This window comes from Triticum aestivum, chromosome 2D (assembly GCF_018294505.1).
Source record: "Triticum aestivum cultivar Chinese Spring chromosome 2D, IWGSC CS RefSeq v2.1, whole genome shotgun sequence".
Classification (NCBI taxonomy): domain Eukaryota; kingdom Viridiplantae; phylum Streptophyta; class Magnoliopsida; order Poales; family Poaceae; genus Triticum; species Triticum aestivum.
Window position 1 is genome coordinate 2098324 of NC_057799.1, and position 23365 is coordinate 2121688.

General features: G+C 46.7%; 1 pseudogene; it reads left to right on the top strand.

The window, feature by feature from the left end:
* Window positions 1–14054: 14054 nt before the first annotated feature.
* On the top strand, window positions 14055–22767 carry LOC123050926 (putative disease resistance protein RGA4; annotated as a pseudogene).
* The last annotated feature ends 598 nt before the right edge of the window (window positions 22768–23365 follow it).

Genomic DNA, 23365 nt, shown 5'->3' on the forward strand with positions numbered 1-23365 from the left:
TCCCCGCCGTCTCCCTGCGTTGGATAAGAATGCCCCGCGCCCCCTCTGTCAACCCTAGGTCGCTAATCCCCTTCTCCCCCTCGCTCACTCGCTCTCCCGATACGGAGCTCACATTCGAGCTGCCGTCGCCGCGTCGACGTCGATGCCGTGCACCGGATGTTGGGGAACGTAGTAATTTCAAAAAAATTCCTACGCACACGCAAGATCATGGTGATGCATAGCAACGAGAGGGGAGAGTGTTGTCCACGTACCCTCGTAGACCGACAGCGGAAGCGTTATCACAACGCGGTTGATGTAGTCGTACGTCTTCACGATCCGACCGATCAAGTACCGAACGCACGGCACCTCCGAGTTCTACACACGTTCAGCTCGATGACGTCCCTCGAACTCCGATCCAGCCGAGTGTTGAGGGAGAGTTTCGTCAGCACGACGGCGTGGTGACGATGATGATGTTCTACCGATGCAGGGCTTCGCCTAAGCTCCGCAATGATATTATCGAGGTGTAATTTGGTGGAGGGGGGCACCGCACACGGCTAAAAGATCTCAAGGATCAATTGTTGTGTCTCTGGGGTGCCCCCTGCCCCCGTATATAAAGGAGCAAGGGAGGAGGAGGCCGGCCCTAGGAGGGGGCGCACCAAGTGTGGAGTCCTACTAGGACTCCCTAGTCCTAGTAGGATTCCACCTCCCATATGGAATAGGAAAAGAGGAAGGGAAAAAGAGAAGGAAGGAAGGGGGCGCCCCCCTTCCCTAGTCCAATTCGGACCAGACCAAGGGGAGGGGTGCGGCCACCCTTGAGGCCCTTTTTCTTCTTTCCCGTATGGCCCAATAAGGCCCAATACGTACTCCCGTAACTCTCCGGTACTCCAAAAATACCCGAATCACTCGGAACCTTTCCGAAGTCCGAATATAGTCGTCCGATATATCAATCTTTACGTCTCGACCATTTCGAGACTCCTCGTCATGTCCCCGATCTCATCCGGGACTCCGAACTCCTTCGGTACATCAATATACATAAACTTATAATAAAACTGTCATCGTAACTTTAAGCGTGCGGACCCTACGGGTTCGAGAACTATGTAGACATGACCGAGACACGTCTCCGGTCAATAACCAATAGCGGGACCTGGATGCCCATATTGGCTCCCACATATTCTACGAAGATCTTTATCGGTCAGACCGCATAACAACATACGTTGTTCCCTTTGTCATCAGTATGTTACTTGCCCGAGATTCGATCGTCGGTATCTCGATACCTAGTTCAATCTCGTTACCAGCAAGTCTCTTTACTCGTTCCGTAACACATCATCCCGCAACTAACTTATTAGTCACAATGCTTGCAAGGCTTATAGTGATGTGCATTACCGAGTGGGCCCAGAGATACCTCTCCGACAATCGGAGTGACAAATCCTAATCTCGAAATACGCCAACCCAACAAGTACCTTTGGAGACACCTGTAGAGCACCTTTATAATCACCCATTTACGTTGTGACGTTTGGTAGCACACAAAGTGTTCCTCCGGTAAACGGGAGTTGCATAATCTCATAGTCAGAGAAACATGTATAAGTCATGAAGAAAGCAATAGCAACATACTAAACGATCGGGTGCTAAGCTAACGGAATGGGTCAAGTCAATCACGTCATTCTCCTAATGAGGTGATCTCGTTAATCAAATGACAACTTCTGTCTATGGCTAGGAAACATAACCATCTTTGATTAACGAGCTAGTCAAGTAGAGGCATACTAGTGACACTCTGTTTGTCTATGTATTCACACATGTATTATGTTTCCGGTTAATACAATTCTAGCATGAATAATAAACATTTATCATGATATAAGGAAATAAATAATAACTTTATTATTGCCTTTAGGGCATATTTCCTTCAGTCTCCCACTTGCACTAGAGTTAATAATCTAGTTCACATCGCCATGTGATTTAACATGAATAGTTCACATCACCATGTGATTAACACCCATGGTTCACATCGTCATGTGACCATCACCCAAAGGGTTTACTAGAGTCAGTAATCTAGTTCACATCGCTATGTGATTAACACCCAAAGAGTACTAAGGTGTGATCATGTTTTGCTTGTGAGATAATTTTAGTCAACGGGTCTGTCACATTCAGATCCGTAAGTATTTTGCAAATTTCTATGTCTACAATGCTCTGCATGGAGCTACTCTAGCTAATTGCTCCCACTTTCAATATGTATCTAGACCGAGACTTAGAGTCATCTAGATTAGTGTCAAAACTTGCATCGACGTAACCTTTTACGACGAGCCTTTTGTCACTTCCATAATCGAGAAACATATCCTTATTCCAGTAAGGATAATTTTGACCGCTGTCCAGTGATCTACTCCTAGATCACTATTGTACTCCCTTGCCAAAATCAGTGTAGGGTATACAATAGATCTGGTACATAGCATGGCATACTTTATAGAACCTATGGCCAAGGCATAGGGAATGACTTTCATTCTCTTTTTATCTTTTGCCGTGGTCGGGCTTTGAGTCTTTACTCAATTTCACACCTTGTAACACAGGCAAGAACTCTTTTCTTTGACTGTTCTATTTTGAACTACTTCAAAATCTTGTTAAGGTATGTACTCATTGAAAAACTTATCAAGCGTCTTCATCTATCTCTATAGATCTTGATGATCAATATGTAAGCAGCTTCACCGAGGTCTATCTTTGAAAAACTCCTTTCAAACACTCCTTTATGCTTTGCAGAATAATTCTACATTATTTTCGATCAACAATATGTCATTCACATATACTTATCAGAAATGCTGTAGTGCTCCCACTCACTTTCTTGTAAATACAGGCTTCACCGCAAGTCTGTATACAACTATATGCTTTGATCAACTTATCAAAGCGTATATTCCAACTCCGAGATGCTTGCACCAGTCCATTGATGGATCGCTGGAGCTTGCATATTTTGTTAGCACCTTTAGGATTGACAAAACCTTCTGGTTGTATCATATACAACTCTTCTTTAATAAATCCATCAAGGAATGCAGTTTTGTTTATCCCTTTGCCAGATTTCATAAAATGCGGCAATTGCTAACATGATTCGGACAGACTTAAGCATAGATACGAGTGAGAAACTCTCATCGTAGTCAACATCTTGAACTTGTCGAAAACCTTTTTGCGACAATTCTAGCTTTGTAGATAGTGATACTACTATCAGCGTCCGTCTTCCTCTTGACAATCCATTTATTCTCAATTGCTTGCCGATCATCGGGCAAGTCAACCAAAGTCCACACTTTGTTCTCATACATGGATCTCATCTCAGATTTCATGGCCTCAAGCCATTTTGCGGAATCTGGGCTCACCATCGCTTCTTCATAGTTCGTAGGTTCGTCATGGTCTAGTAACATAACCTCCAGAACAGGATTACCGTACCACTCTGGTGCGGATCTTACTCTGGTTTACCTACGAGGTTTCGTAGTAACTTGATCTGAAGTTACATGATCATCATCATTAACTTCCTCACTAATTGGTGTAGAAGTCACAGGAACAGATTTCTGTGATCCAATAAGGGAGCAGGTACAGTTACCTCATCAAGTTCTACTCTCCTCCCACTCACATCTTTCGAGAGAAACTCCTTCTCTAGAAAGTATCCATACTTAGCAACGAATGTCTTGCCTTCGGATCTGTGATTGAAGGTGTACCCAACTGTCTCCTTTGGGTATCCTATGAAGACACATTTCTCCGATTTGGGTTTGAGCTTATCAGGATGAAATTTTTTCACATAAGCATCGCAACCCCAAAATTTTAAGAAACGACAACTTTGGCTTCTTGCCAAACCACAGTTCATAAGGCGTCGTCTCAACGGATTTTGATGGTGCCCTATTTAACGTGAATGTAGCTGTCTCTAATGCATAACCCAAAACGATAGTGGTAAATTGGTAAGAGACATCATAGATTGCACTATATCCAATAAAGTACGGTTATGACGTTCGGACACACCATTACACTGTGGTGTTCCAGGTGGCGTGAGTAGTGAAACTATTTCACATTGTTTTAACTGAAGGCCAAACTCGTAACTCAAATATTTTACCTCTGCGATCATATCGTAGAAACTTTTATTTTCTTGTTACGATGATTCTCCACTTCACTCTGAAATTCTTTGAACTTTTCAAATGTTTCAGACTTTGTGTTTCATCAAGTAGATATACCCATATCTGCTCAAATCATCTGTGAAGGTCAGAAAATAATGATACCTGCTACGAGCCTCAATATTCATCGGACCACATACATCTGTATGTATGATTTCCAACAAATCTGTTGCTCTCTCCATAGTTCCGGAGAATGGCGTTTTAGTCATCTTGCCCATGAGGCACGGTTCGCAAGCATCAAGTGATTCATAATCAAGTGATTCCAAAATCCCATCAGTATGGAGTTTCTTCATGTGCTTTACACCAATATGACCTAAACGGCAGTACCACAAATAAGTTGCACTATCATTATTAACTTTGCATCTTTTGGCTTCAATATTATGAATATGTGTATCACTACGATCGAGATCCAACAAACCATTTTCGTTGGTGTGTATGACCATAAAGGTTTTATTCATGTAAACAGAACAACAATTGTTCTCTAACTTAAATGAATAACCGTATTGCAATAAACATGATCAGATCATGTTCATGCTCAACGCAAACACCAAATAACACTTATTTAGTTTCAACACTAATCCCGAAAGTACAGGGAGTGTGCGATGATGATCATATCAATCTTGGAACTACTTCCAACACACATCATCACCTCGCCTTTTACTAGTCTCTGTTTATTCTGCAACTCCCGTTTTCGAGTTACTACTCTTTAGCAACTGAACCAGTATCAATTACCGAGGGGTTGCTATAAACACTAGTAAAGTACACATCAATAATCTGTATATCAAATATACCTTTGTTCACTTTGCCATCCTTCTTATCCACCAAATAGTTGGGGTAGTTCCGCTTCCAGTGACCAGTCCCTTTGCAGTAGAAGCACTTAGTCTCAGGCTTAGGACCAGACTTAGGCTTCTTCACTTGAGAAGCAACTTGCTTGCCGTTCTTTTTGAAGTTCCCCTTTTTCCCTTTGCCCTTTTCTTGAAACTAGCGGTCTCGTCAACCATCAACACTTGAAGTGGTCTCGTCAACCATCAACACTTGATGTTTTTCTTGATTTCTACCTTCGTCGATTTCAGCATCACGAAGAGCTCGGGAATTACTTTCGTCATCCCTTGCATACCACAGTTGATCACGAAGTTCTACTAACTTGGTGATGGTGACTAGAGAATTCTGTCAATCACTATTTTATCTGGAAGATAAACTCCCACTTGATTCAAGCGATTGTAGTACCCAGACAATCTGAGCACATGCTCACTAGTTGAGCGATTCTCCTCCATCTTTTTGCTATAGAACTTGTTGGAGATTTCATATCTCTCAACTCGGGTATTTGCTTGAAATATTAACTTCAACTCCTGGAACATCTCATATGGTCCATGACGTTCAAAACGTCTTTGAAGTCCCGATTCTAAGCCGTTAAGCATGGTGCACTAAACTATCAAGTAGTCATCATATTGAGCTAGCCAAACGTTCATAACGTCTGCATCTGCTCCTGCAATAGGTCTGTCACCTAGCGGTGCATCAAGGACATAATTTTTCTGTGCAGCAATGAGGATAATCCTCAGATCACGGATCCAATCCGCATCTTTGCTACTAACATCTTTCAACATAATTTTTCTCTAGGAACAAAAAATAAACACAGGGAAGCAACAACGCGAGCTATTGATCTACAACATAATTTGCAAAATACTATCAGGACTAAGTTCATGATAAATTTAAGTTCAATTAATCATATTACTTAAGAACTCCCACTTAGATAGACATCTCTCTAATCATCTAAGTGATTACGTGATCCAAAGCAACTAAACCATGTCCGATTAACACGTGAGATGGAGTAGTTTCAATGGTGAACATCACTATGTTGATCATATCTACTATATGATTCACGCTCGACCTTTCGGTCTCTGTGTTCCGAGGCCATATCTGTATATGCTAGGCTCGTCAAGCTTAACCTGAGTATTCCGCGTGTGCAACTGTTTTGCACCCGTTGTATTTGAACGTAGAGCCTATCACACCGATTAACACGTGGTGTCTCAGCACGAAGAACTTTTGCAACGGTGCATACTCAGGGAGAACACTTTTATCTTGAAATTTTAGTGAGAGATCATCTTATAATGCTACCGTCAATCAAATCAAGATAAGATGCATAAAGGATTAACATCACATGCAATCAATATAAGTGATATGATATGGCCATCATCATCTTGTGCTTGTGATCTCCATCTCCGAAGCACCGCACCATCGTCACCGGCGCGACACCTTGATCTCCATCGTAGCATCGTTGTCGTCTCGCTAACTTATTGCTTTTACGACTATCGCTACCGCTTAGTGATAAAGTAAAACTATTACATGGCGATTGCATCTCATACAATAAAGCGACAACCATATGGCTCCTGCCAGTTGCCGATAACTCGGTTACAAAACATGATCATCTCATACAACACATTATATCACATCATGTCTTGACCATATCACATCACAACATGCCCTGCAAAAACAAGTTAGACGTCCTCTACTTTGTTGTTGCAAGTTTTACGTGGCTGCTACGGGCTTAGCAAGAACCGTTCTTACCTATGCATCAAAACCACAACGATAGTTTGTCAAGTTGGTGCTGTTTTAACCTTCGCAAGGACCGGACGTAGCCACACTCGGTTCAACTAAAGTGAGAGAGACAGACACCCGCCAGTCACCTTTAAGCAACGAGTGCTCCGAACGGTGAAACCAGTCTCGCGTAAGCGTACGCGTAATGTCGGTCCGGGCCGCTTCATCTCACAATACCGCTGAACCAAAGTATGACATGCTGTAAGCAGTATGACTTATATCGCCCACAACTCACTTGTGTTCTACTCGTGCATAGCATCAACGCATAAAACCAGGCTCGGATGCCACTGTTGGGGAATGTAGTAATTTCAAAAAATTTCCTACGCACACGCAGGATCATGGTGATGCATAGCAACGAGAGGGGAGAGTGTTGTCCACGTACCCTCGTAGACCGACAGCGGAAGCGTTATCACAACGCGGTTGATGTAGTCGTACGTCTTCACGATCCGACCGATCAAGTACCGAACGCACGGCACCTCCGAGTTCTACACACGTTCAGCTCGATGACGTCCCTCGAACTCCGATCCAGCCGAGTGTTGAGGGAGAGTTTCGTCAGCACGACGGCGTGGTGACGATGATGATGTTCTACCGACGCAGGGCTTCGCCTAAGCTCCGCAATGATATTATCGAGGTGTAATTTGGTGGAGGGGGGCACCGCACACGGCTAAAAGATCTCAAGGATCAATTGTTGTGTCTCTGGGGTGCCCCCTGCCCCCGTATATAAAGGAGCAAGGGAGGAGGAGGCCGGCCCTAGGAGGGGGCGCACCAAGTGTGGAGTCCTACTAGGACTCCCTAGTCCTAGTAGGATTCCACCTCCCATATGGAATAGGAAAAGAGGAAGGGAAAAAGAGAAGGAAGGAAGGGGGCGCCCCCCTTCCCTAGTCCAATTCGGACCAGACCAAGGGGAGGGGTGCGGCCACCCTTGAGGCCCTTTTTCTTCTTTCCCGTATGGCCCAATAAGGCCCAATACGTACTCCCGTAACTCTCCGGTACTCCGAAAAATACCCGAATCACTCGGAACCTTTCCGAAGTCCGAATATAGTCGTCCGATATATCAATCTTTACGTCTCGACCATTTCGAGACTCCTCGTCATGTCCCCGATCTCATCCGGGACTCCAAACTCCTTCGGTACATCAACATACATAAACTCATAATAAAACTGTCATCGTAACTTTAAGCGTGCGGACCCTACGGGTTCGAGAACTATGTAGACATGACCGAGACACGTCTCCGGTCAATAACCAATAGCGGGACCTGGATGCCCATATTGGCTCCCACATATTCTACGAAGATCTTTATCGGTCAGACCGCATAACAACATACGTTGTTCCCTTTGTCATCAGTATGTTACTTGCCCGAGATTCGATCGTCGGTATCTCGATACCTAGTTCAATCTCGTTACCGGCAAGTCTCTTTGCTCGTTCCGTAACACATCATCCCGCAACTAACTTATTAGTCACAATGCTTGCAAGGCTTATAGTGATGTGCATTACCGAGTGGGCCCAGAGATACCTCTCCGACAATCGGAGTGACAAATCCTAATCTCGAAATACGCCAACCCAACAAGTACCTTTGGAGACACCTGTACAGCACCTTTATAATCACCCATTTACGTTGTGACGTTTGGTAGCACACAAAGTGTTCCTCCGGTAAACGGGAGTTGCATAATCTCATAGTCAGAGAAACATGTATAAGTCATGAAAAAAGCAATAGCAACATACTAAACGATCGGGTGCTAAGCTAACGGAATGGGTCAAGTCAATCACGTCATTCTCCTAATGAGGTGATCTCATTAATCAAATGACAACTTATGTCTATGGCTAGGAAACATAACCATCTTTGATTAACGAGCTAGTCAAGTAGAGGCATACTAGTGACACTCTGTTTGTCTATGTATTCACACATGTATTATGTTTCCGGTTAATACAATTCTAGCATGAATAATAAACATTTATCATGATATAAGGAAATAAATAATAACTTTATTATTGCCTCTAGGGCATATTTCCTTCACCGGAGCCTCCCCGCGGCGCCAGAAGCTTCCCACGAGACGGTCCCCTTCGTCGTAGTTCTCTACGGCAACCGGCTCTTACTGGAGCGACCCAGAGCCGCCGCCATCGACCCCTCCTCTTCGACCATGGACGTCTGCTCCGCCTCGTCGATCTGCTACCTCCGGTCCTCCCCGAACCACCCTGAGTTCGCCATCGCCTTCCCCTCGGTGAGCCTCACCCATTCCCCCCTTTTCCCCCTCGGATTTGTTGTCGTATGAGCCCCACCCCCGAGCTCCTGCCGCCATGACCGAGGCTTGGTCCCGGCCGCGCCCCTCGTCGGTGTTGCTCCTGCTGTGTCGCCTCGCTCGTGCGCGCCTTTGCCTAGCTCCGCCGCACCCCACGGTTGTGCCCGCGCCCGCTGCCGCCCAAGCTTGCGGCCCCGCCTTCCCTCCCGCGCGCCCGAGCACGGCAGCAGCGCCGCCGCCGCCGCAGCACTTGCCCCCCCCCGCCTTAGCCACCTGTCCCCGCCGCCGGCGCCTAACCGCGTCCGCCGCCGCTCCCACTGCGCCCAGGCCGGGCCCCGTCCCGCGCGTGGCCTCGCCTTCCCGCCGGCTGCTCCTGTTGTTGGCCATGGCCGGCCATGGCCAAGCGGCCATGCGCGCATGTGTGAGTGCGTTCTGTGTGGTGTGCGTGCGTGCGTGTTCTGGGTATGAGGCCTATCCAGATTAGTTAGTACTACTAATTAGATTAGTTTAGGGCTGCTACTTTATATGTTAATTAAATAGCCTATGGTTTTGTGACAGGTGGTCCCTCACACTAAATAACCCATTAGTTAAAAGGCCAGTCAATGACATCTGGGACCAACTGTGAGATTAATATGCTAAAATTAGATTAAAAGATCTAAGTAAATGACACGCGGGACCCGCTTACACTATTCATATGTTGACCAGTCAACCTTTGACTGGGCATACCCAGCTCACTGGTCCCACCTGCAAGCCACTGTGGCTAGCCATAGTTGGGTACACATAGCAGTTTTGCTATTGTTTTCGAATTATTAATGAACTCGAGAAAAGCTTTAAAACTTTGAAAAATCATAGAGAATAACCCGTAACTCGGATGAAAATACTTTGTACATGAAAGTTGCTCAGAACGACGAGACGAATCCGGATACGCAGCCCGTTTGTCCGCCACACATCCCTAGCATAGCGAACACACAATTTTCCCCTCCGTTTCATCAGTCCGAAAACGCTGAACACCGGGAATACTTTCCCGGATGTTTTCCCCCTTTCGCCGGTATCACCTATCCCTACGTTAGGTCACCCCTAGCACAACATATCGCCGCGTCTTGCTTTGTGCCACCATTTGGAGAGGAGCGCCGGGTCGTAGACCGGAGGAGCGCCACCATTTGCACCATAGCCCGGAGGGCCGCCGTATGCCGAGGGACCACCATGGGCCGATGGGCCACCGTAGGCCGCAGCGGCGCTGTACGCGGCGGGAACCGGCGCGGTCAGCAGTGCTTGAGGAGGAGTCGGCCGTGGTCCGAGAATACCCGGAGCCGGTGGGCGGGGAACGGGCATAGAGTAGGCATGCACGACACCCGTCCATGGGTTATACCCCGAGAGCCAAGGCGGAGGAGGAGGAGCCGCGGCGGGTGCGGGAGGGCGCGGCGTCATGTTGGAGTTGCGGCCCGGCCCCCGGGACCCTTCTTCTTGCGGCCGCCGGAGGGCGCGGGCGCGGGTGGCGGGGCAGGAGCAGACGCGCGCGGCCCCGGCTGAGTTGGGGAAGCACCGTGGTCGGCGGCGACGCCAACGTGAAGAGCGGCGTGGGTGGCCTGCCGGGCGGAGTGGCGGAGGCGCTTCTCCTCCATACGAAGGTACGTGACCGCCTTCGCGTATGTCAGCGTGACGAGGGAGAGGTTGGCGGCGGACTGGCCGAGGTCGGGGTGGAGGCCCCGAAGGAGGTTGGTGAGGAGGACGGAGTCGTCGATGTTCATGCCGACGTCGCGCAGCTCGTCGGCGAGAACCTTCAGCCGCGTGCAGTACTCATCGATCGAAAGATCGTTTTGCTGCATAATGAAGAATTCATCTTGGCGGAAGACACGGCGTTGGAGCTGACTGTCGAGGAAGAGATCGCACAGCCGTGTCCACATGGCGTACACTGAGGGGTCACGGGAGTTCACCATGTTGAAGAGGCCTGGAGAGATGGTGAGGAAGAGCCACTTGACGATGCAGGCGTCCACGGCAAGCCACTCGTCGTCGTCCTTCATGTCGCGGAAGTCGACGCTCCCATCAACGTGCTCGATGAGACGGTAGGAGCGGAACAAAAGCGCGAAGTAGGTGCGCCACGCGTTGTAGGACGGTGAGTGGAGGTCGAGGATGACGGGCACATGATCTTTTTTAATTAATTTATGCAGAAGACACATTTTTGAGACAAAGGAGACATTTGTTTTTTTTTTTCTGTGTGTGTCTAGTAATGGGTAGTCGCATGCTGACACCATGTAGTGATAGGCCCATGTACCTGGCCCGGCGACTAGTCATTGCACCGGAGTGGCCCAACCCAACATTTCCTTCCTCCTCTGCTCTCTTCTCTGCTCTGCTCCGCTCCCGGCGACGGCGGCAGAGGCGGCGGCACGGAGACACCGTCGGATGGCAGGCAACGGCGAAGGCGCGTCGCATCCGTCGCTGGAACTGGAAGCAAGCGCCTCCGGATTAGGTCAGGTCAGGTGAGCTTCCATCTCTTCCCACCCGCATGCCCGCCATGTGCTTGTGCTTATGCTTATGCCGGGTCAGGTCATGTCCACGCTCGCTTGCTTCAGCTCAGTGGCTCCCGCTGCTCGGCCAGGACAAGATGCCATCCAACTTATCATCCATCCTCATGACTAGCCCTGCCAACTTATCATCCAACTTATCATGTGCGGTGCCGGCACCTCTAGCTTTGCTCTCAGCCCAGCACAAGAAAAAGGTCTGGGCCAGACTGCCCATTCCATTCCATGCTACTCCACTGTACCACCATCACAATCAACCAATGCTTCTCTCCCTCTACGTCAGCTTGCTTGCGTTAGCCCAAAGACTCTGCATCATCACTCATGTTTTCACACAAAAAATACTGGCCAGAGTTCTCAAACCAACTTAACTTCAGGACTCTCTCAACGACTCAGCCCAACCCAACCCCCCTTTTGCCGCCGGGGGAGGCTACACCAGCTGCCATGAGTCTCTCGGGGCGCTCTGCCCTCTGCCATTCGCGGCACAGGCTATGCCCGACCACCTCCTCCAACGGAGGCGAGCGGGGAGGGGAGACGAGTGCTGCCGGCGATGGTTTGCGGAATGCCTGCCTTACTGAGAGGGACCTAAGTTTCTGCTCCCGACCTCAAACGCTCCTCTATGAGTCAAATAAAAAAAAGAATATTCTGAATTTTTCGGCAACGAATATTGTTGAATGTTCTACATACACTTAAATTGCCATGAAGAAAAATACATTCCTAATGCTCTGGGATAAAAAGGAAACAAAAGCAATGCTCCAAAAAGACAAATGTGATTTCGTGAAGAAAAAAAAAATTGCACACAAGAAGTAAACTAAGCAATGTTTGTTATAAAAGAATGTCTGAATTTTTCGACTTGTTTATTCTTTATTTTGCTGACCATATAGAGGAGCATTTGAGGTCTAGATTAGAAGGGCATTTTATTTTCGCTTTTTCAACTTGTTTATTCTTTATTTTGCTGCCCATATAGAGGAGCATTTGAGCTCAAGATTAGGATGGCATTTTATTTTGGCACTCGGGGTAGCTATTTCAGGCGTGACAAACATGGGGGTAGTTGACAGTATGGATTGTTCCTGGCCGAGGAAATACAGTATTTCAGCCGAGATCACGGAACCTCTACCTATTCAGAAAAGGAAACATAATAAAGAAGAACAACAGTTTTCATCTCAACAGTGCATCTCAAATCAGCACATGAATATTTTGCGCATTTCCAAAATAAATACGGTATTGTGTAACATAGTGAAATGGACATTTAGTTTTTCTTTTCTTTTTTTGAGATAGCTACATGTGAGATAGCTACATGTTCAACTTTGTGAGATAGCTACATGTTCTTTTCAGGTTAACCGACTAGAAAATATTTCAGAATCGGCTGCCAAGGAGGTGATGGATTGACTTGCAACCAGGCTGCGGAAAATTTCTGAAGCCATGCATGGTAAGGAAGAAGAAGCAGAAGCAGAAACAGTGCCTAGGCTAGAAGAAGCACAGCTGCAGCTAGGCATATCTGAAACCTATCACCCTCGTGAGTACATCCAGTGAGGCATGGTTTGTATTTTGGTCATTCGGTATTTGTACACTACTATATATTCTGGCCCTGACAATTACTCTACTTATTACACATGTCCTTGTCAGGAACAACCAGACTGCATCTTCTGAAGAAATGGCCACTTGTCATGCTGTTAACTGAAGAAATCAACACCCAGCGGTCAGGTCGCGCCAAACCAGGCTCATCTTCGAGAGCCCTGGAGCTCATCTTCCTCTACTTGGGGTAAACCCTAGCCGCCATGTCCTGGCTATCCTTAATTCGCTATATTTCTCTCGCGATCATCCTCTGAATTCACCTACTTGGCCTCTGCAGATGTAACATGGAACGGAGGGTACGGACCTGCCTGTTGGTGAAAATAAATGGCCGGCTTCTTCTCAGCAGAAGAAAGAATGCTTCTCATCTCAGCTGGGTTGCTTCATGTCCTGGCCTTGAGTTGTATTCCGGAAATCCTATTCCAGACTGTAGGGTCTTGAGAAGATGCTCCTGAAATGATGAGCTTCTTGACTAGTCCTGCCAAGGAGTAGTGAGTATGTTGGGACGGAGCAGAGAGAGCTCATGTGCGATGCCGGCACCTCTAGCTTTGCTTTCAGCCCAGCACAAGAAAAGGTCTGGGCCAGACTTCCCATTCCATGCCACTGGATCGTACCAACACTCCACCATCACAATCGAATCAACCAATGCTTCTCTTCTGTCCAAGCAATTTGGTGAGAGTTAGATCAACATCGCCAACCAGTGCCACTCCATTTCCCTGTACGCCAGCTTGCTTGCATCAGCCCAAACTACACACACTCTGCATCGTCAGTCAGGTTTTCACAAAAAAGAAAAGAAAAAAATTGCCAGACTTCTCAAACCAAACTTCAGGGCTCTCTCAACGACTCAGCCCAACCCAACCCCCCCTTTGCAGCAGCTAGCTAGGATCAGGCAGGCGGCAGCGGTATCCATCACCGGCGGACCATCAAGGTATGTACTAGTGCACACTCCTCTCCTTTAATTTGCAGCTACCAACAGCCTGTTTACCATTGACTTTCTTTTGATTCCTTGATTGATGCAGGCGCCCTTGTCCATCCCTGCATCCGGCCACGGGATGGCCGAGACCGCCCTCGGCGCCGCACAATGGGTGGTGAGCAAGGCGCTAGCCCCGGTCGCGGATGGCGTGCTGGAGGCTTGGGCGGCCACCAGGACATTTGGTCTCAACATCCAGGCCCTCAAAACTGAACTGGAGAAGGTGCAGGCCACGCTCGAAATAGCTGCCACCAAGGAGCTCCCTGGGCTGGCCACGGAGAAGATGCTGCAGAAGCTGTGGGACTCGGCGCACAATGCCGAGGACTTGCTGGACGAGCTGGACTACTTCCGCATCCACGACGAGCTCCACGGCACGTACGACGCTGCCGACCAGCACGGCGACGATGTCCTCCGTGACCTCGCCTTTGATGCTCGCCACACCATCAAAGCTCTTGGCAAACTGGTCAACTGTTTCCCATGGCAGCGTGCTGAGCTCCAGCAGAGGTCACACGGCGATTCGTTCTCAGCATCACAAGCCAACCAGGAGGTCAGCGGATGCATGCCCAGCCTCGGTAAACTTCTCCTTTCCTCATGTTCCCCACATCCACATGTTCGTGGTGATGAAGATCGTGGCATTGCGCAAGAAACACCGATGCCTGAGTTTAACAGGGCTGATTTCTCCCAAAGGATGAGGGACACTGTAGAGCAACTAAAGCTTATGCGTAATGATGTTAAGGATATTCTGCAGACTTGTGGCCATAGAACTGTCCTAGACATTGCTCAGCGTCGTGCCACCACCACACCTCAGAGTGCAGAGCCAAAACTGTATGGGAGGGACCATGTCATGAATAATATCATACATGATATCACCGAGGGTCAATACTGTGACAAGGGTCTAACTGTGCTTCCGGTTATTGGTCCGGGGGGAATGGGGAAGACAACTATGATACAACACATATATAACAACCAGCAAGTGCAGAATCATTTTCCAGTCAGGATTTGGATATGTGTGTCGTTCAATTTCAACCTGGGTAAGGTGCTAGAACAGATTAAAGAAGATACCCTTGCGGTTGAAGGTGAGAATGGGTGTAGCACAACACAAGAGCTGATTGAACACAGATTGAAACACAAAAGGTTCTTACTTGTATTGGATGATATATGGCAGTTTACTGATGTGGATGACTGGAAAAAACTATTGTTGATACTCGGCAAGTCACAAGAGAAGGGTTCCGTGATTCTAGTCACAACTCGGCAAAAAGAAATAGCAGACCAGGTTAAGAAAAGTGCAGAGCCAAAAGAACTGAACGGTTTAGAACCTGGAGAGTTTAAGAAGTTATTCCTTGTATATGTCTTTGATGTTGAGCAATGTCCAGGGGATAAACGTTTTTTGCTTGACACTGGAGATAAGATAATGGGAAAACTGAAGGGCTCCCCTCTTGCAGCAAAGACCGTTGGTAGATTACTGAGGACAGACCCTAGTTTGGCTCATTGGAAAAGGGTCCTAAACAGCAAACAATGGGCGAAACAGTCCAATGGAATTATGCTTGCCTTGGAGCTTAGCTATGGCTTTCTCCCTTTCCATTTGCAACGGTGTTTTTCCTATTCTGCATTATTTCCTGAAGATTACCGTTTCAGAAGCCGTGAGCTCATCAGCCTATGGATCGGACTAGATATTTTGACACCTTCTGATCAAAACCCAACCTTTGAAGGCATAGGTCTGAGCATTTTGAATGATTTAGTCATCCATGGATTTTTCAGAGAATATAAAACTGATGGTGGTCTGCGGTATGTTATGCATGACCTACTGCATGAGTTGGCATTGAAGGTTGCATCACATGACTGTCTTCGTCTTCGTCTCCCTGATGTTGGATCGGTAGAAATTAAGCCATCCACCCGACACTTGTCTATAAGCATAGAGAACTTGGGTGGATATAATGGTAAAAAATTAAAGAGGGAATTGGAAAAACTGAAGACAAGATTGAAGGTTGAACATTTGCAAACACTGATGTTATTTGGAGCAATGGATGAAGGTTCTGCTAAGATATTTGGTGATTTTCTCGGGGAAGCAAATGCTCTTCGTGTTCTTTATTTGCCCCTCCTGAAGTATCCCGTGGAGTCCATGGTACATAATTTTTCAGGACTTGTCCACCTACGATTCCTATGTCTAGGGTGTTTACCAATTAACATCTCTAAATTTTATCATCTAAGGGTTCTAGATCTTAAGTCATGGTCTAGCAGTGGTGATTTTCCTGAAGACACGAGCAACCTTGCAAAATTGTGCCATTATTATACCCCAAGAGATGATAAGCTTCATTATGATATTTGTAATGTGGGAAAAATTCAGCTCTTGGAAAAGTTGAAGGTATTTCGGGTCAATAAAAAAAATGAAGGATTTGAACCAAAGCAACTAGAGCCACTGACCAAGCTATGGGAGCTTGGCATCTACAACCTTGAGAAAATACATACAAAAAAAGAAGCAGCTCAAGCAAAACTGATTGAGAAAAATACTTGAGGAGGTTAACATTGGATTGGGATAGTAAGCGATCTAGTGATGAGCCTGGTGTGGAAGCAATGGTTCTTGAGTGCCTTCGACCACATGAAAATCTTGAAGTGTTGTGCATTAGAGGGCACAGAGGCCCCACTTGTCCAACATGGCTGGGTGATGAGCTTGCTGTTGAAGCTCTACAATCTCTTCGTCTTGATGGTGTTTCTTGGAAGGTTTTCCCTTCTTTACGGAACATGGGGGATCTTTGTGAGCTTGAGATACAAGACTGTCCAGAATTCTCGTCCGTGATTCCCACCTCCTGGATTGAGAGTTTGCGTCGCGTCACGATTGAATGTGTCAAGCTACTAAAGAGGTTTGCATACTCAAAATCATCACATGGAGCACAACTGGAAATCATTGGATGGGGTGATCTGCAAAGGTTAGACCAAGTGTTAGTTTTCGATAAAGAAACAGGTCTTGAGAAGCTGACACTCGAGAGATGCCCACCTTTGGAGTTGAAGCACCTTCTGATGCTAACCTCGCTGAAGACACTGATTTTAAGGCATTCAGCTGGTCTGGCTGGTCTGGCTGGACCACTAGGAGGTCAGGGTGATGTGGAATGGCAGCTCCCTGTTGAGCACATCGAGATCTGCCACTTAAATGGTAATAGTTGGAATGAACTGACAGAGCTCTTCCCACACCTCCCAAAGCTCTCCAAATTGGAGATACGGGATTGTAAAAACATAACACAGCTGGTAGTGGGGGTGGATCTGCGACAAACAGCATCAGAGATGGGGGGAGGTGAAATAACAGCAGCAACAGAGGAAGAGGATGATGGAGTGCTGCTCTTCCCAGCTCATCTCTGTGACTCACTACAGAAATTGAAGCTCCTTTCCTACCCAGAGCTGGTCCTGGTGGACTCGCCAACTCTTGTTCCTGGAGGAGGATGGCTCCAATCCTTGCGATCCCTCCAGAGATTAAGCATAAAGTATTGCCCAAAGTTTCTATCCGCCTTCTCATTCTCCAGTCACATTTTCCCTTCCTCCCTGCAATTCCTGGAGCTTACGAAATTAGAAGGGATGGGGACACTAGAGCCTCTCTCAAACCTTTCTTCTCTTACCAGATTAGTACTGGAATTTTGTGGAAAGGACCTGAAATGTCAGGGACTGCAGTCTCTCCTTACCACCGGCAGCCAGCTCAAGGAATTGGAAGTCAGGGGCAGCCATAGATTCTTTGCTAATTGGGATCCAAATCCCAGACGGGCTGTGGAGGATGTTGAAGGAGGAGAAGAGCAGCCAACACAGCTTGTTGCATCCACGCTGCGGAAGCTTTGCACAGATGACGCAGCAGGACTCCTTGCTGCACCCATCTGCAGCTTCCTTTCTTCCTCTCTCACCAAGCTGAAACTTCATGGGTACGGGCCTGAAGGGATGGAGCGCTTCAGCAAGGAGCAAGAGGACGCCCTTCAGCTCCTCTCCTCCCTCCAGAAACTTGAGTTTAGGCATTTCCACCATCTTCAGCAAATCCCTGCAGGGTTGTGCAACCTTACCAGCCTCAAGATGTTATCAATCAACCACTGTCCTGCCGTCTCGTCATTGCCCAGCGATGGCCTCCCCAAATCACTGGAAAAACTAGATGTCTATGACTGCAGCGAGGTGCTAAAACGGCAGTGCAGGTGGATGTTGGGAACCATCCCCAAAACCATAAGAGGATGATCCAAGGTAACAAAAACATACTTTCTCGTGTTCTTCCATGTTGCCCTTTTCTTGCGACCCTGCTTAATAACACTGCATTTATTCCCATCCAATGAGCAGGACAATGCCTTGGAGTTCCCTTGTACATTCTTCTAGCCCTGTAGTGCTCTGCTCTTTCCATACATACACACTTGTCTTCCTTCCTGTACAAATTATCCGGTGAGTATGGAACTTTGCTCCTGCTGTACCATATTATTTATATCCACTTACGGTTATACTCACCGCAAAAAGTTAAAATGAAATCCACTTATACTCCCGCCGTATCAGATTTCCATTTTCTTCTCAGCGATAGTGAAAGTATTTCAGATTTATTCATCAACGCCCTTTATCTTTCCACAATGCGAGAAACCAACGTCACTAGCAGCTAATACCTTCTGCAAGTCTCTTTTCTTTTCTTCCTAGATGTAATTACCAATGTAATTTGTGATCATCACTTGTTTTGGTTCTCTGTGCAGGTGTTCGTTCGATCTTGTAGGCTTCTTCATATTTGCATTTTAAATTTGGGTTATCGTCATTTCATCAAGACGTGGTACGTGGTAGTCTACTTGCGTAATTTGTGTTTCACAATCAGAATAATGGAATAAATGAGAATATGAGTCAAGAACTGAAGAAACTCATATTAAGGTTATAAAATGTTTTCATCCACTATACGTTATTGTCAATACCAGGTGTTGATGCATTCTAATTTCTGATGGCTTGCTGTTCAGGTGTTCTTGTGCTTCTGATGGCTTTCTGCTACTTTGCTATCAGTACCACGTGTGTGTATATTTCTCCAAAGCTCATGAAGTCTTGATGGTGTATCTAGAAAGTTCAGTTTTAATGTTCAGAAGGTCATCATCGCACAATTGTGGAAATCAGTTGGTTTTCAGTGTTTTGCTACTGATAAAGTTTGCAGTTTTTAATCCAGTCCACATTCTACTGATACCAGGTATACTTGCAACCGATAAGGTTTGCAGTTTTTCACTTCAGTCAACATTCTAGTGATACCAGGTATTCTTGTATTCGTTATAACTCTTGTCGTTTAAGGAAATTTAATGGCCTACAGGATGTTGATTAATGTGAGGGATTCATTTGGTGCTCAACTGTTTACATCTGAAACTTGCCTAAGTAGTGATGGAAGTGTAAGTTCCTCACTCTGACTGTTCTATTACATATTTCAGTCAGACAACATGTACTGTTGGTAGCTAGTCTCAGTTATAACGGTGCTTGGTTTTGCAGATCAACCACTCAATAAAGAAGTGGCTGTGGTTCGCCCAATATGCCTCCAAGTCATTCACCCAATATGTCGTGCCTCTCCACGGTGTTGAGTGTTGCCATGGGTGTATGGTATTGTTAAGAATTCTGTCAAGCTCACAACAATATGCTGGAGAGATAGCTTATATCAATTATAACCGCCTTCAAAATGTTTCAGAGTCAGCTGCCAGGGAGGGTGGTGAATTGAGTTGCAACAAGTCCCCGGAATAAGAGTTATGCGGATACAGATGCGGTATGCTTGCTGGATCCATGCTAAGTAAGCAGACACATTGGCTAGGCTAGCAGGAGCGTAGCCTGCAGCTAGGCGGCATGTCTGAAGCCCGTCGCCTGGTAACGTCGCTCAGACTGCCTTAAATTGCTCCATGGTTTGTATTTTCCTTCATTTAGTACAATGTATTGCAAAGTGTTCGGACTCTGGCCGGCAGACCCGTGCCAAGCACTTACACATGTTATTTGCTGATGCTTTGCCAGCCAACATAACATGGAATGGAAGGTACCCTACCCTGCCTGCTGGCGAAATATTCAGCTTGTCCTTGAGCCAGTTTATCCCATAATCATGGTGGTATGCAAGGAGTGCCACACTCGTACTCGATGGCTCCAGCAATGTGTGCACCTGAAACACTGCAGAACATTGATTCATGTGAGGTAAATAGGCCCAAGTGATGTGCAACTCTGCAAGATACTGTAGCTATGGATGAACTGACATCAAAATATTTCAGAATTGGCTTGCAAGAAGTCCATGAAGTAGGAGTTATGCAGATCTATAGAGATGCAATATGCTTGCTGGAGCCATGCGAAGGAAGAAGAAGCAGAGTGACACATTGGCTAGCCTAGCAGAAGCGTAGCCTGCAGCTTGGTACGTATGTGATAGCAGCTTGGTACGTCGCCCAGAATTAAATTTCCGTGATGATTGAGCACATCAATTACTCAATGTGTGCACTACAGATGGTTAGTATTTTGTTCATTCGGTATTAGTAATATGGCAAATTTATTCTGACCCTAGCCGGCAGAACCGTGCCAAAGTAATAATACTCGCATTTCTTCCTTGTCGACGCAGTCATAATAATCCTGGAAGATTTGCCCCCCCCAAAGAAAAGGATGATTTGTTGGCTTGATGAGTGGACGTGGGAGGTGATCATCTCCCCTGCTTTTCAACCATACAGACCCGATGCTTGCTTGCTTGAGTAGTATCTGCTGGAAGGTTGTCTTCTTCGGCGGGCGGTAGACGGCGGCGGTTAACTGGCTTCAACACATTTCAGAATAGGCTGCCAAGGAGGGTGATGAATTGACTTACAACCAGTCTGTCGAATATCTGAAGCGTCTTCTGAAGAAATCGACGCTTGTCATGTTGCTAACTGAAGAAATCGACACTTGTCATGTCGCTAACTGAAGAAAATCGACACTTGTCATGTTGTTAACTGAAGAAATCGACACCCAGTTGTTCATGCCAAATTGAGCTCATGTTCCTCTACTTGGGGTAAACCCTAGCAGCCATGTCCTGGCTATCCTTAATTCGCTATGTTTCTCTCGTGATCATCCTGTGAATTCACTTACTTGGTCTTTGCAGATGTGAGCATGGAACGGAGGCACGATATTGATCATCGCCAAATTTAGCAATATAGTGAAGTCCCAAGATATCATCATCACTGGAGAAGGAGGAGAAGAGCACCATTTTTGTGCCATCAAGCAGCTCAAGATGCTCGTCAGATGATGGGCTGCTTCTTCCCCACCAGCTACATGATCTTTTGAAGTGTACATAAGTGCACCAATCAAATTCCATCCTAAGCATAAACTGGTCGCTCAGAAATTGCTGCAGTCGTTGCCAACAGCATCCCCCAAGGCACAGATCAAGTAGTTGTTGCAAGAAATATTTCGAAGGTGGCCCGTTCCGTGGCTGCTGCATTGTGCAAGAAAAATAGCACGGTCAGGCCTCAGTAGTTAATATTCAGATAGACGATGCTTTTTGCACTAACTAACTAACTAAGAATCAACTACTCTGTGCAGGTGTTGAGCCCCAAATACCGGAAGATGCAGCTGACAACTCGCAGTGCAAAGGTAAGAAGGAGATTATGCTCTGAGTAATTGGAGAAGGCTTAAATGTTGCTGAAATGTTGAGGGCACTGAAAAGAACCTGATCTATGATGCCATGCTCTCGGCGATATGCAAGCACTGCTATACTTGAAGTCTCCGGCAGCGGGTGTGCCTAAATACTGCACAGAGTTCGATGATCCGAGGTACGAGTAATAATTAAGTCCCCAGTGAAGTGCAAGAAATACACTAGCTAGCTCCATGGTGTTATCAGGTTAACTGAGTTGAAAACGTTTCAGAATTGGCTGCCAAGGATGGGGTCATGAATTGACTTGCGCAACAGGTCCGCGGGGTAGTGGTTATGCAGTTATGTGCTGGCTGGAGCCATGCTAAAGAAGAGGAAGCAGACACATTGGCTAGGCAAGGTGGCATATCTGAAGCCTGACGCCTTTGTGACGTCGCTCAGACTTGAATTGTCAGATTAATGGTCAGTTTGGTTAGTATTTCGTTTATTCAGTAGTATTAGTACATCTCAGACTATTCAGATTAGTACTTACACATTTGGCTTACTCCCACGTCCACTCCCATTCCGTGCGCGCACTCCTGGCGCCTGCTTACCTTACCGGAGCGCGACGGATGTGCCGCACCCGCAGCGCCGAAGATAAACCGTTCTTCCTTATCCACACGGTCAAAATAATCCTGTGACTTTGTAAACCATTCTTCCTTGTCCACGCTGCTAGTGCTAGCAGAGGCGTAGCCTGTGGCTGTCTAGGTAATATCTGAAGTCTGAAGCCTGCCGCCTTGTGGCACATAATATTCTGACCCTGGCCGGCAGAAGCATGCCAATTACTTACATCTCCATCCATGTCAGGAACAACCAGACTGCATCATCTTCTGAAGAAAGAAGTCGACACTTGTCATGCTGTTAGCTGAAGAAACCGACACTTTTCATCTTGTTACCTGAAGAAATCGACACTTGTCGTGCTGTTAACTAAATGAAGAAGTCAACAGCAACCGGGCGGGCTCATCGTCGACCATCTGATCTTCATGTAGCGGCGACTTACGCTTGTACGAGAAAAAGGACTCTGAAGACTGGAGTCGTCGCTATTTGAATTATTACCTTTGTTACATTATTACTGTCTCCTTGGTCGCCTGCTTTACTTAACCGTTAAAGTTACGTTTTACTGGTTGTATTGGGGGTAAAACCCCGGATCTATCTGAGAGCAGCTCATCTTCCTCTACTTTTGGTAAACCCCCAATATTCCTCTGAATTGACCTGCTGATAAAAGAACATGTAGCACTGCTGATAAGATTCTTGAGGAAGATGTGCTTCTCTGCTGCTCAAGCTCGTGCGTTTGCCTTGTGTATCAGGCGCATCACGCATCTGGGAGTGCCCTGAATTGACCTACCTACTTGGTGTGATCTGAGAATGTTAGAATAAATTCGAGACCACAGTCAATCTACCAAGGATCAAGCAATCACACGAGCACGACACCGAGATTTGTTAACGAGGCTCACCGATATGACTACATCCCCATCCCAGGGCCTGACTACGGGCGCTCCTCCCTGTGAAACCGTCACAATACCGCACGCCGCCCACCCGAGCGCCGGCACACGCCGCCGGCTCCCCCTGCGTACCTGTGCTATTATGTTGGCATAGGTTACATCGTGTGTCTACCCCCGCTGTATATGAGAGGCCTAGGATATAAGTGTCCTACTTGGACACGACTCCATATTTCATCTAAACACAATACAACTACAAGTCCAACTGTAACCTACCTTGTACAATAATATTCGACACAACTCTAACAAACTCTACCTTGGCGAATATTCTCCACC